Consider the following 13,940-nt stretch of genomic DNA (forward strand, 5'->3'; position numbering starts at 1 on the left):
CACTGAAACACAAGATCGAAAGAACATAAAAGAACCAGCGGTAGTGATCTCTCCAAAAAATTCTTGCATACTTTTTAATAAAGATATTATCCCTCCCCTCCTCCTCCGCATAAAATTCGATATCCTGCTCAAGATCGTGAATGCCACATGAGAGTTGTATGCTTCGCACTATAGCTCTGAATTAATTGCATTATACATATTATTACGGATCTTCAATTGCACTAAGTCCGTAAAGTTACCGGGCTCACTTGCAGTGGGTGTATGGTGTGAAAACAATCAGCAAACCTCTATAATGAACGACGACTTTTATTAAACACGAAGATGAGAATACGCAGACAACAAATATACAGTCGAGACGAACGCAGGCAACACACAGCAGCACACTACAGCAAACAGTAGCCCACAAAAAGTAATCGGTAGTAATTACAACCACAGTACACAAAGCGGCCAGATTGAATTCAGCAGAAGGAGGAAATCTACGTAGCTTCACCCTTCGGTCTCTCCAAACATCTGCAATTCACCACTATCTCCTCGCTTTAGCTGTATCCAACTGCCGACTCGCTACTATACGCACGGCTCGATGTTGCTTCCGCAACAAACACCAGTACTCGGCACACATGTCAATTCAGCAATCACTTGAGCACCTGACATTGCTTACTCTTCACTGGACTGATCCAAGTATTCGCTGTTGACTCTTTCCACGATCCTATACACAACTGATTGAGGCTTGAAACTTTTATAGTTCTTGAAGGCGGTCATAGAAGGTTCTGGAACAATTAGGCATTTCTCGGTTTTCGTTGGCTCAAACGCTAAAATTCTGAAAGTTTCCAGTATTATCTATTTTGTCGCCAAAGTCACTAAATTCGTCGCCAAGCTCCGAGATCACTGACGCGGCACCCGATCAGCATTCAACAGAGCTGATCGTAAAACGGTCTTTCCAGTGATTGAACTAACCATGCTGGGAAGCAACATTACAGGTTAGGAACAATATTTACATGTACAACAATGGTTGTAACACAATCATTGGAGTGAACAATAGCTATGAAATAACAATCTCTGGCATGAATCTAGTACTTTTATTAAATCTAGTGTGCGAATATTGGCGGTTTATTTTGGTGATCAGTTGCTGGTATACAGTTAAAGCAAAAGTATTCAAAAACCGATTTGACCCAAATTTGATATAGGGTTAAAAATATTGTCGCAAGCTCACATGCCAATTTCCATTTATTTAAGTCATTGCGTTTACATGCATGAAACAACATGGACCGACAACGGTCAAACCTTTACTGTATTTTGTTCAAAATTTAATAAAATTTAGATGCTAAACCTGTGTACAGAATTTTATTTATCTAGATTCTTACATTTTGTAGCTAATATGTTCACAACTAAACAGATAGAATTCCTTTGAAAGGATTTCGTTCAAAATTTCACAGAACTCTACAATTTTAGTGCAAAGTCGGCATGCTAAATTTCGTAAGTATAACTCAAGGGCATTTTTGAGCTATCATGATCACAAATAGACAGACATAATTCCAAAAGTAGGTTTTTCGGAATCAGGCAGGTTTGAAAAGTGGATATCCGTCGAAATACCGAATTCATTTTTTTTTAAAGGTTACAATACTTTCTCTTTGTATATGAGAAAACGAAAATGAATTCGGCTTCTTTTTTTTCTTCCGGATGTCTGGTTTTCGATCAAAAATTGATTTCTATAAAATTCCAAAGAACTGAAGAAACAAGAATTATTAGAAATAAAATAGAAAAATTGGATAATAACAATGCATAGTAAAATTAGAAATGATAATTTGTATCAAAACAGCAAACAAACATAAAAGAAAAAGTTTTATCTTTGTCCATAGAAAATGTAGGTAAATTTAAAAGTGAACTTTTTTTATTTTATTTTAACTATTTGTTAATTCACAAATGATCAGCACTCACAACTGATATTTCTTTCTGGATTATTAAATGATATAATTATAATAGTCAATTTATTTAAAATATGTCTGAACATTTAACTATATGTTTTTGGCAGTTGGTTCAGTGGGGTTAATTATTGCTAAAACTTTCAATTAATATTGTAAAGTCACGATCCAATAAAAGGTAGCGTTATGATCAAATTCTTTATTTATAGCTTTATTTACATAAAATTACAGTTCATCATCTAGGTTAAATGATTCTTATTCGACACAACAAGGATAGTTCCTCGAATTCTTTCGGAGAAACCTCCCTAGGAAACAGCTAGCCGACTCTTTAGCGTTCTCGCAAACAGGCCGTAGCTCCAGGGATCCACTGAATCTTCTCGGGTGGAATTCTCGTCGGACAATCCGCTCTCTGCCTCCATCTCCACAATTCTCTTCTCTCTTCCAATCTCCTCGCACTTTTAACCTGTCTCCACCCTCATTCACATCGGACCATTTTCCCGGTTATTCAATAGTCGTTCAGCAACAACTTCACCAGTCTACCGTCGACCGTGGGAATCCGTTGGGGAGCCACCCTCCACAATGTAAAGAATGCAGGTTTACATCTGTTTCAAATACAATGCAGGTGGGGTCCCTTATCTGGACTCGTACTAATTGCCCAGATGTACTTACTTTAAAGGGACTGATCACCTGGCATTTCTGGAAGCACTTACACTGCGGTAGGGCGTCGCCATTGCTGATACTGCTGCCTGGATGCTAATTATGGAGCGTGGGAAAAGAAACGTCACCATAGTCAAGAAGGGAAGAAGCTGAATCATTACAATATTTTGAGTAACTTGGTCTTAGTAACAAAATATTTTTAAACCAAATTTTTATTGAGATTTGTGTCGTGCTATTTTAGAAGACTTATACCCTTTTGTTTATTAGGCTAAGCATTCCCGAAGTTCTTTTTTCTTATCTTCATACATTCACAATCACATCACAGGCATCAAAGGAATGAGCAGCAGCGTTTAAAAAGCCTTAAAATCCCCCCCCCCCCCGTAGTTAGTTGATAATGAAGTTAAATCTTAGATGAAAGCACAACAAAATTCAAAAATTTTATTAAACACAAGTTTTAAATTATGCTGATAAAAAACACGATACTGAAATTTCTTATGATATTTCTTTCCAATATAATATTATTAGAATTTCGCTATAAAAAATATTGTTCCAACTTTTTATTAAGTTTCTAAAAGACCTACTAGAACATTTTCTTTTACTTCTATTACTTTACTTTTATTTCTATACTTTAATTTTCAATATATTTAATAATTTATAATTAAAAATATTATGAAATAAATATGAAACTTAATTCTGATTTTACTACTAAATGGCGCCACTTAATTAAAATAAATATTTAGTTTAATTAATGCATTAATTTATAAGATTATTAAAATCTGTATTATCATATGAAAAAAAAATAAGTGTGCAAACTTTTGGAAAGAGAGTACATACAAAACTCGATTGCAAAATGACATCTTTGCAACAAGTCTAATAAAAACTTTTGAATACCTGAGGAAATGAGTTTATATTTGAATGGAATTTTGATATGCGGGCAGAACGAATGAGAAACAGAATAGAAATGTACTGAATTGTTTATGTTTGATGAAATAAATGATTTAGATTTTGTCATTCAATTGTTAAAAAAGTGTAAATTGGATAGCTTCTAATTATCACTAAAAATTATTTTTTTAATTCAGCCATATATAATTTCAATTTAAATTACAATGATCAACCATTTTTTACCTGTTGGTAAAGAAGATATATTAGCTAATTGAAAATGATAATTTTATTTCATTTGTTTCATGCTGTTAAAATTGGAATTCTGTAATCAATTTTCTGTCTACTTTGTCATGTATTAGAAGTTTAAATTCAATATTAAATTTCTTTTTCATATACTAAAACTTAAAGCACACAGTTGCCTTTTGTTTTATCAATTTTATTTTTACATGAAAGTCTATACTCTAATTTACTTTTCATCTTAATTTCCAGTCAATATTAAAGTATTACAGTTGGTGAGGAAAAGCAGTTACAGTTGAATCCTGTTCAAGGTGGTCATCATTTCTGCCATATGAATTTCCCTCATTTTTCCTTGACATTTCCAGGTTTTTTTTAAGGAATTTCTCTGACTTTTTGCGGATGTATCTAATATCCTCAAAATGATGCCGTTTTATTTTACTTTCATTAATTATTGGCACAATATGTTCTTAACTATACTTGAAAAACATTTCCACTTTTTAAACTAAAATCAATGTAAAATAAAACTTAACACTCAGAAAAAGATCATTTTCACTTAGTGAATTTCAGATAAGCTTCAATTATGCAAAACCCTTCCATTTTTTGCAAATATATTGGCCAACATTCGAAGATGCATGTCGATCTAGACCGACTTTTAACCAACGATTCATATCTCAGAACTCTTTGTCAAATTTACTCACTAAATACAATACAAAAATACAATACTAAATTCAATAAAAATACATACATTACCAAAAATACGATACAAAAACACATGCACATTGGTAGAGCGCTTAAGAATGAAACGATTTGCTTCCTTCTATTGGGTTCTCCACAATTCACACTCTTTACCAATACACATATCGGAATTGAACAATAATTTTAATAACAGAAAAATAATCATTTACAAATACAAAATGAAATCACTACATCAAAATAAGAAAAAGTCCTAACTGATATCACAATTGCATTGACTTTTAACCCACCAATTATAATAAAATATCGCTTGAATTCTGGCTGGATGTTTAGCTCATAAATAAAGTGGAAAATTGTTTCTTAACATTTTCTTTCTATATTTCATTGAAAAAAAGGCTTTAGTGGTATAAATTTCAAAATGGATAGTATGGATGATGCAAATTTTTGTGGCAGTTTCATATACATTAAAACGCATGGAAATGGAAAAAGCAGTTAGATGGTTTTAGATACAACAATGAAAAGTATTATTGCAAATGCAACATAAAAATAGTTGAAAGCATAAAGACAATAGGAAAAATAAAATTGCTAGACAATTCAATTGGTGTCATGTAAAAGGTATTTTTTTTAAGTTTTGAATTGGAGGAAAACAATTTTTATTTGATATTATAAATAGATATTTCACAGAATAGGTCCAACATTTTAAGTTTTTAATGTATTTACATATCGAATTCAAATTCCAAAAATATTCCATGGTATGAATCCGCATTTCCAAAATTATGTTTGCGCCAATAAGGGTACAACTGCTTGTTCTTTGAAGGATCAAAATTCTCATCCGCTTTCATTACTAGTAGAGATAATACACTCGATTGTACATTTTTTAATGATATATGGATCTTGCACTTTCTGTCTGATATGCTCAGAATTTTCATAAATTTTAATGTGTATATATGATTTAAAAGTCATTTATTATCTTATGAAAAATCATGATAAACTACCAGGAACAATATTAATTAATTACATATAAATGTTAGGAAATATATAATTAGATTCCTCGAAAGAAAAAGAAAATTCAATGGCAAAAAATGTATCCAAAATGCACACACTTTTAATACGCAGCGTCGTTTTAAACGTTTTCTTCTTGCTGTCGAATTTTGGCTTCAGAAATACATAGTAATCACAATTACGTGCATAAATCTTTTCACTTCCGAATTCACATACAAATAGGAAAATAATTATTTAAATTTTAAAAAAATCCTTTAAATATGCATGGAATTTATACGGGGTTATAAATCTGTTGTTACTTTTCAATAAATCTCAGCATGGTTCTTGAAAACAACACATTTATTAGACATAGAAAACGGAAAGAAAAGAACACAGGTACTAAGAATTACGCACACAGCATCATGTTAAACAGTTCGATGGAAGAATGGCGCCGGAGCGTCAAGCAGAAGCGTCATCACACAGATATTCCTACGCGAGAAAAATAGTACGCTCGCTTTATCCCAACACACCCCTCCTGCGAGTGACATTTTTCGAACATTTATAATACACATAAAAATTAAATGCACACAACAATACAAAAATTATATGTACATACAAAATTTAAGAAATTAACGAAATATTTTTCACAGAATATTTTAGCCTTTCTTCACTTACAGTTTTGTAAGAAAATCGGCAATTAAACATTCTGTTTGAACATATTCTAATTTAATTACATTCTCTTCCAACAAATCTTTCACAAAATGAAAATGTAAATTCATATGTCTTGATTTATTTGAAGACCTGGTGCACTTAATCCATTGAATTGCTGCTTGACTATCTGAGTTTAAGGTTACAGCTTTATTTATAAATTGTTTACAGTTTAACTCAGTTAATAAGTTTACAGTCCAAATAATGTCTTTACATATTTCAGAAATAGTTAACTCAGCTTCACATGTTGACAGACTGACACTTTTTTATTTATGACATTTCCATGAAATTAATGAATTACCTAATTTAATTAAAACACCAGAAAATGATTTGCCATTTTCTGCATTCCCCCAACTAACATCAGAATTTGCATTAAGAAAACCAAACATACTGTCATAAAACAATTTTTTATCTTTTGAACCCATTAAATATCTTAGTACTCTTTTAGCCACATTATAGTGCCTTTTTTCTGGTTTATGATTAAATTGTGACAAATATGTTGTTACAAATGATAAATCAGGCCGCGTTCTATTAGCTAAATATAAAAGTTCACCAATTCATTCTTGATACGTCGTAATGTCAACCAGTTCATTTGTGGAAGGAAAATTCTTATCTTCTCCTTTTACAATTGGAGTTTTAACACTTTTATATTTGTCTAGATTATGTTTAACCAATAATGATTCAATATATTCAGATTGACATAGACTAATACCATTTTCATGTTTAACAATTTCTATACCTAAAAACTTACCAATTTTGTTCTCTTGTAATTCTGTTCTCTTGTAATAATGCTTTTGATCTATTTACAATCTCTTGATACATTTCATCATTATTAGAAAAAATTGCTAAGTTATCTACATACATACATACATAATATAAAAAATATTTTTACCAACAGTTTTAATAAACACACAATTGTCAGAGGCCAGTTGCATCAATCCTAATTTTTCTAATTCACCTTTTATAGTCATATACCAGTTTCTGGTAAGCCATAGATACTCTTTTGCAACTTACAAACTTTTTCATCTCCAATTAATTTTTCATAACCAGGTGGAGGTAACATATCAACAGTTTCTTTAATATCCTTATATAAATATGTAATTTTAACATCAAAGAACTTAAAAAAATAAATTTAATTTACATGCAAGTGCCATTAACATTCTGAAATATTCGATGTTCACAACGGGTGAATAAGACTGGGAATAATCTTTATTTTTTATTTGATTAAAACCTACTGCTACAAGTCCCGCTTCATATTTTGTTTCACCAGAGTTATCTTGTTTTAAAGAATATACCCATTTGCTTTTTATTAATTTTGTTTTTGCGGGTTTATTTACTATTTCCCAAACTTCGAGTTTATTTAACGAATCCAATTCATTTTCCATTGCTCTTTCCCAGTTCTTCCAATCAGCAATATTTTTTGCTTCTAAGTATGCCTTCGGAATGTTATTAACTACATTAGCTGACATTTCTTTAGAATTGAGCCTTTCCGAACGTCTCACTGGAATCTGATTTACGATATTATTAATATTTGATTCAACATCAGGTGTTTCGTTTTCATCCCCCATAGCGGCGTCTGTCTGACGCGAAGTTCTACTATGGTATAGAATAGATGAATCACTAGGATGAGAAATCCTCTGCCGATTCTTCAGGAATTTCTAAAATAGATATTTCACTTTTTGCTTTTTGATTTACTTTGCATGCCGTTGGAGAAGTTTCAAGCAGTGGATTAATCCCAACAGTGGGATCCCAACTTTCTGCTTTCGTTTTCCCCAAATAAGTACTACCTTTTAATTTTTCATTGAATTTAACTGATCTTTCTTCTATTATTTTTCAGCTTTTAATGTCGTAAATTCGATAAACCTTTCTTTCTGTAGCGTATCCTAGCATTATACCACGTTTTCCTGGAACTTCAAATTTATTTCTCATTACTTTCGGAACGTAAAAATAAGCCACACAGCCGAATTTTTTAAGATAATTTAATTTCCGTTTTTTACCTGTCCAAATTTCAAGGGGTATTTTTTCTTTTCCTTTACGTGGGGTTACATTAGACACTTGGGTGCTACAATTAATGGCTTCGGCTCAAAATGGAAGTTCACTTAATGGAAGTTCACTTTCATATAATAAAGATCTAGCCCTTTCTAAAAGAATGCGGTTCGCTCTTTCAGCTTTACCGTTACTTTCACTATTGTATGGAATAGTTTTTTTCATGAAATATTCCTGAATTAGCAAGATAAGTATCAAGTTGTTCATTTACAAATTCTAAGCCATTGTCAGTTCTTAATTTTTTAATTTTCCCCCGTTAAATTTTCATATTTGGCTTTAAATTGCGAAAATATATTAAACACTTCATTTTTATTTTTTAAGAAATAAGTCAAATACATGCCAGAAAAATCATCCAACAATATCATGAAATATTTTGCGCCACCTAATGATTCAGGTTTAATAGGACCACACAGATAAGCATGAATAAACTTAAGAATTTCAAAACTTTGATTTACGTCAATATTAGGATGAGTTTTTCTGGTTATCTTATTTATATCACAAGTTTCACATCTAAATCATCTAATATCATTAATATCAATATCTTTCATTTTAAGCATATACTTAGGATTTAAATGGCGTAATTTGTAATCCCAAATCTCATAATTACTAGTGGATTGCTTAGAAAATAACACTCTGAATAGTTCCAAATATAATTCTAATCTATTGTTATTTTTAAATGCTTTAGTAACTAAATTATTATCTTTATCAAAAATCAACATACAATTATTATTCGATTTAATTTTGCAACCCTTATCCATTAAACAAGTTACTGACAATATATCTTAGTTCAGGAAAATAGCTAACAATAGTAATTGTTAAATTTCTAGGATTATTACTTACAGTTTTTGTTTTAACTGTTCCGACTCTCTCACACAAAATGTTAGAGCTTTTACCTGCTAAATAAATATTCCTTGTTTTAGGGATTATTTCTTCAAACCACATATTGTCTTTGGCCATATGACAAGAAGCTCCACTGTCCAGCAGCCATATTTTATCACTTAGGCTTTCTTCTTGATGAGAAGTAGTAAACACATTATCACTAACACTTCGTTGTTTTATTGATTGGTTGGCATGGTGTTGTGTATTTCGCCTTTGATTACTTTCATTACATGGAGCACTTCGACTAGCATTTTTGTTCCTGTAAAAACAGTCCTTGGCGATATGATTTGGAGGTCTGCAGATATAACAGAGCCTTACACCACAAATTTTGTTTTTTCTGGAATAAAACACTTCCGCATTGATTCCTTCAGCGTGAGTACTCGTCGGCGAATAACAGGTATTTTCTTCTTCACGTAAATTTTCTAGTATTTCGTCCATTGACTTGTCACGTTGGGTTTTAAGAATTTCTCGTTCTTTAGAGAATTTTCCTTTCAGTCCGCGCACTGTAAAGTAAACGAGCTCCCTAGGTGTGACATCCAGTCCTAAAGAATTACACTTTGTAGCAATTCCTCTTGTGCTCTCGCAACAAAATCGTTTGCCGATTCATTATTTTTCATTTGAAGATTTTTCAATTCATTGCCGGCATCTATTTTGCGGTCTTCTGCTTGACCCGTGAATATTGACTTTATTTTATCCGAAAGAATTTTTGCATTTTCCTCTGCTGTGAACTGTAGGACCTATTCGTCTGACAATGATAACTTAATATAAGCAACGACGTCAGAATTTTTCTGGTTCCATTCTGCTGCATCTGTTTACTAAGATTATCTGGTTTCACCGCGAATATCAGAGTCCAATCTTCTCAAACTCAGTGCTGCCTGTATTTTCAATGACCAAATAAAATAATTAGTTCCATTCAGCTCAGGGACATTTAATTTATCCATACTGGCAATTTCGTTTTTGACAGTTTCGTTTCAGTCACAAAGTTCACTTGGAAATTTTAACGAAACATTTACCACGAGCCAGAACCACGCTCTGCTACCAATTTGTTGTTACTTTTCAATAAATCTCAGCATGGTTCTTGAAAACAGCACATTTATTAGACATAGAAAACGGAAAGAAAAGAATACAGGTATTAACAACTAGGCACACAGCATCATATTAAGCAGTTCGCGAGAGGAATGCATCAGAACGAAGCGCCAGAAACGTAATCACACACATATTCCTACGCTAGAAAAATAGTACGCTCGCTTTATCCCAACAAAATCTTTATACGACTAGGAGAAATTATTCTATAGTTATTAATACTCTTTAAAAACCTGGTATATTAAATAAATAAATAAAATAAACAAGCAATTATTTCCTGCTTATTAGTCATGTGTGTGTGTGAAATTTTGCGATCGATTTTAAATTAACTTCCCGAAAATTGAAGGTATGGCGTCTATCGGCAAAGGAAGTTTTTAATGAATTTCAAAATTTGTAGCAGACAGACAGACAGACAAGAATGAATAAGTTAATATTGCAATTTCATCTAGTACTGAGCTATGTTTAAAGTTTGAAATCCTAAGCCCGCCAGGACGATGAAACTCGATTGCAAAATTTGCACCAACAGACTGGCAGTAAATAAAGCCGGGTTTACACGCGACCAGTTATAAGACTGCCAGTAGACAGCGCATGCGTAGAAAGGCCGAGAAATGCTGTTCAGTCGATGTCAAGTAATTTTCCAGACGGGACAACAGCATGCCGGAACAGCAACATTTTTTTCTTACTGCGCATGCGTTTGTAGAATTTGGCGATTTTTTTGGCGTGAAAAAATTGATAACTTATCATAGATTAATTCCGACATTTATTTTCTTTGTTCTTTCTGACGGCAGGTGATGTTTTTATTTCTTTTCTTTTCATTTTATTCAACCTTTCTTTTCTACGGTTTTCCAAATTGAGACATAATGACCTTTATTTTTATTTCACCATGTTTCTTTGAGTAAATATCTATCATTTTAATATGATACGCCAATTTATAGCCAATCATGGAATGATTGAATCTATCTTAAGAAATTGTTGTAAACATAAAACAGTCTCTTCCTACCCATGGGCTGCCTACTGACCGTTTTATAACTGGCCGAGTGTAAACCCGGCATTAATAAAAACGAGTTTATAATAATAATGATAATAACATTAGTGAATCAAAAGTATTGGTGTTAAGCAGGTGGAATTTCCGTGAATGTTTTCATTTACAAAATTTAAAACGAATTGAAGCATTTAAAATATTCATTTCTCATCAAACAAGAGAAAGTGAATATATATCGCAAAGTACTTATTCCTGTTTAAGCTTGTAGAGAAAAGGCACATATATTTTTGTACAATGTTGCAGAATCAGTTTGAAAACAGTTTTCTTTCTTTGAATTACATTTCGAATGCTTCAGTTCACAAAGAAAATTCCGAAAAATAGCCACCTTTGGTGACCATCCTGTTTCTTGAATAATACTGATTTTTCTAACGGCCAAAACAATTAATGCGGAGTTCATTTATCAAAATTTAACTTGTTATTAAATAAAACTGAAGCTTATTAATGAAATAGAATCAAACTACAAAAAAATTAAGATGTGTATATGTTACTCTTAAAGTATATAATTCAATTATTTCATTGAATTTCTAATTATTTTATGAAATAATTTATATTAAGGAAGGGATTTTATGCTTTAATGATGCAAGTAATAGCAATTACTTATCTGGTGACAATCGAGGCTAATTTTGCATTAGATTAAATTTTCTGTTTGACGGCTGAATCTTAATTTTGTTGACATTTCTTTCCTCTAACTAAATGGAGGTTTCAATGAAACGGGGAGCCCTTTTCCTTGATTTCTAACAATATCCTGCAGCTCCATTAATTATCTACAAGAAGTGGTAAACTAAGTGCATCTGTAAAAAAGTTATGAAATGTTAGTACGATGGTTTGTTTGCGCTTAAATGCTGCCATTCGGCAATAAAAAGGATTTCTGTTCCATGTACATTAGCGTATTATATATACAGATCGTGATTTATCTTTACATTATGTCGTATTTAAATAAATATCGCTTGCATTTAAAAGTAATAATGCAAAAAGGAAACAACTTTTAAAACAATATATATATATATTCACTTTAATTTCAATTTAATTAATTTCTTTCTGTGCTTAATTAATTCAAGAGAAGCTATGTAAAATTGCTGAATCGTCTAAACGCCAACACTTTCACACGCTCAGCGGGAAGGGATAGAAAACTGTTCAGTAAGTACATTCTTTTTAAAAGATCCCTGTATTTCCCTTACTTGTGATTGACATGCGTCAGAAATCCTTATGAGAATCTTAATAATATATCAGCACTGTAAAAAAATATTTTCCCTATCAAAATCTCAGGTTATATAAGACGAGGGATAATTTATTTCGCCCTTCTTCCCCATTTCTGCTTTCGTCCCGCGTCTCTGCTTATAATTATGCTTTTCCGATGGATTAAAAAAATTTAAAAAGTCTTTTCACTGTCTTCAAAACTGCATCCTGCTTCACATAAAATAATGCTTATATATATATATATATATATATATATATATATATATATATATATTGTTACGAACCTGCGATGCTGCTTCCCAGCATAGTTGATTCCATAGGAGGTCCCGGAGCTTGGCGACCATTTGGCGACTTAGACGCCAAAATAGATTATACCCGAAACACCGAGAATTTTCCCGACCGTCCAGTAGGAACGGAGATACATCTCGAACGTTCCTGATTGGTTGAGAGGCTTCTAGCCTCGCCTCCTGAGACCTATAAAAGGAAGCACCCGCAGCTGCCGGGCAGTGGTAAATTGAGTCGCGAGCTAGTGGAGTGCGAGAATAGTCGGAAGCGAAAGAGTAGTCGTCGAGGTGAACCAGATCGGAGAGTAGTCGGAACCGACGAAAAAGAACTCGCCTTCCAGAGATAAGCGGAGCAGCGACGGAGTGAAGCTAGTGCTGAACTAAGCTGTGTGCTACTGTCTGTAGTAGAGTTTTGTATGCTGCTGTTGTATGCTGCACGTCTCGGCTCTTCTGTTCTGTATATAATTGTCGTCTTTGTGCTGTCCTGTGTGTCTTCGTGTAAATAAACGCCGTTGTTTTATTTTCTACTGCCGCGTGGTGATTGAGAGTTCTTCACACCCCATATAACCCCCACTATCCAAACGAACCCCGGGAAATTTCGTAACAATATATATATATATATATATATATATATATATATATATATATATATAACATATTGGTGGTTGGCAGGTTCGAAGCAGTGAAGAGACTTGGTATTTTTAATTCCGTTTTATTCTCTCTCGGGAGGCAAACGTGATTATTTACAAGAAGGCGCAGCGCGTCACAAAAGCAGAAGGCAAAAAGGGACGAACAAAAGATCACTAGTCTTATATAACATAGGATTTCTGGCCAGGCGCCAATTCAATACACGTGGTGACCTTAGACACCGTTTCAAGGGCAACCGAAGATATCACTTTCTCTTGATACGTAGCGCATGATGATACTGATGGCGCATTATTTTTACAGAGGAATTAATTAAACCGAAAGTGGAATTGGATCACGAAATAAGAGTATATTTTAGAATGAAGTTACGATGGGCTAAATTAAGATAAAATCTTGGAAATTAATTTAGATTAAATTAAGAGTTTAAAATATCATTACATATATATATGTATTTTTAATGCTCTGAAAATATTTTAATGCTGGATTCTCTCGCAAATAATTATTGCATTTTCACCAAAGTGTTGTGCTCTAGATTGAAGTTGATTAAATTTTTAACAGTTACGTTTATGTATCTTGATACGGATTTCGACATCCAATCTTTGTCTGCCAGAACTGGCAAAGTTTCAATTCTTCATAATACCAAATTTGTCAACAATGTTCTGGAGAAAAGTAAGATAAAAATCCATA

Source organism: Argiope bruennichi, chromosome 6 (genome assembly GCF_947563725.1).
Source record: "Argiope bruennichi chromosome 6, qqArgBrue1.1, whole genome shotgun sequence".
Classification (NCBI taxonomy): domain Eukaryota; kingdom Metazoa; phylum Arthropoda; class Arachnida; order Araneae; family Araneidae; genus Argiope; species Argiope bruennichi.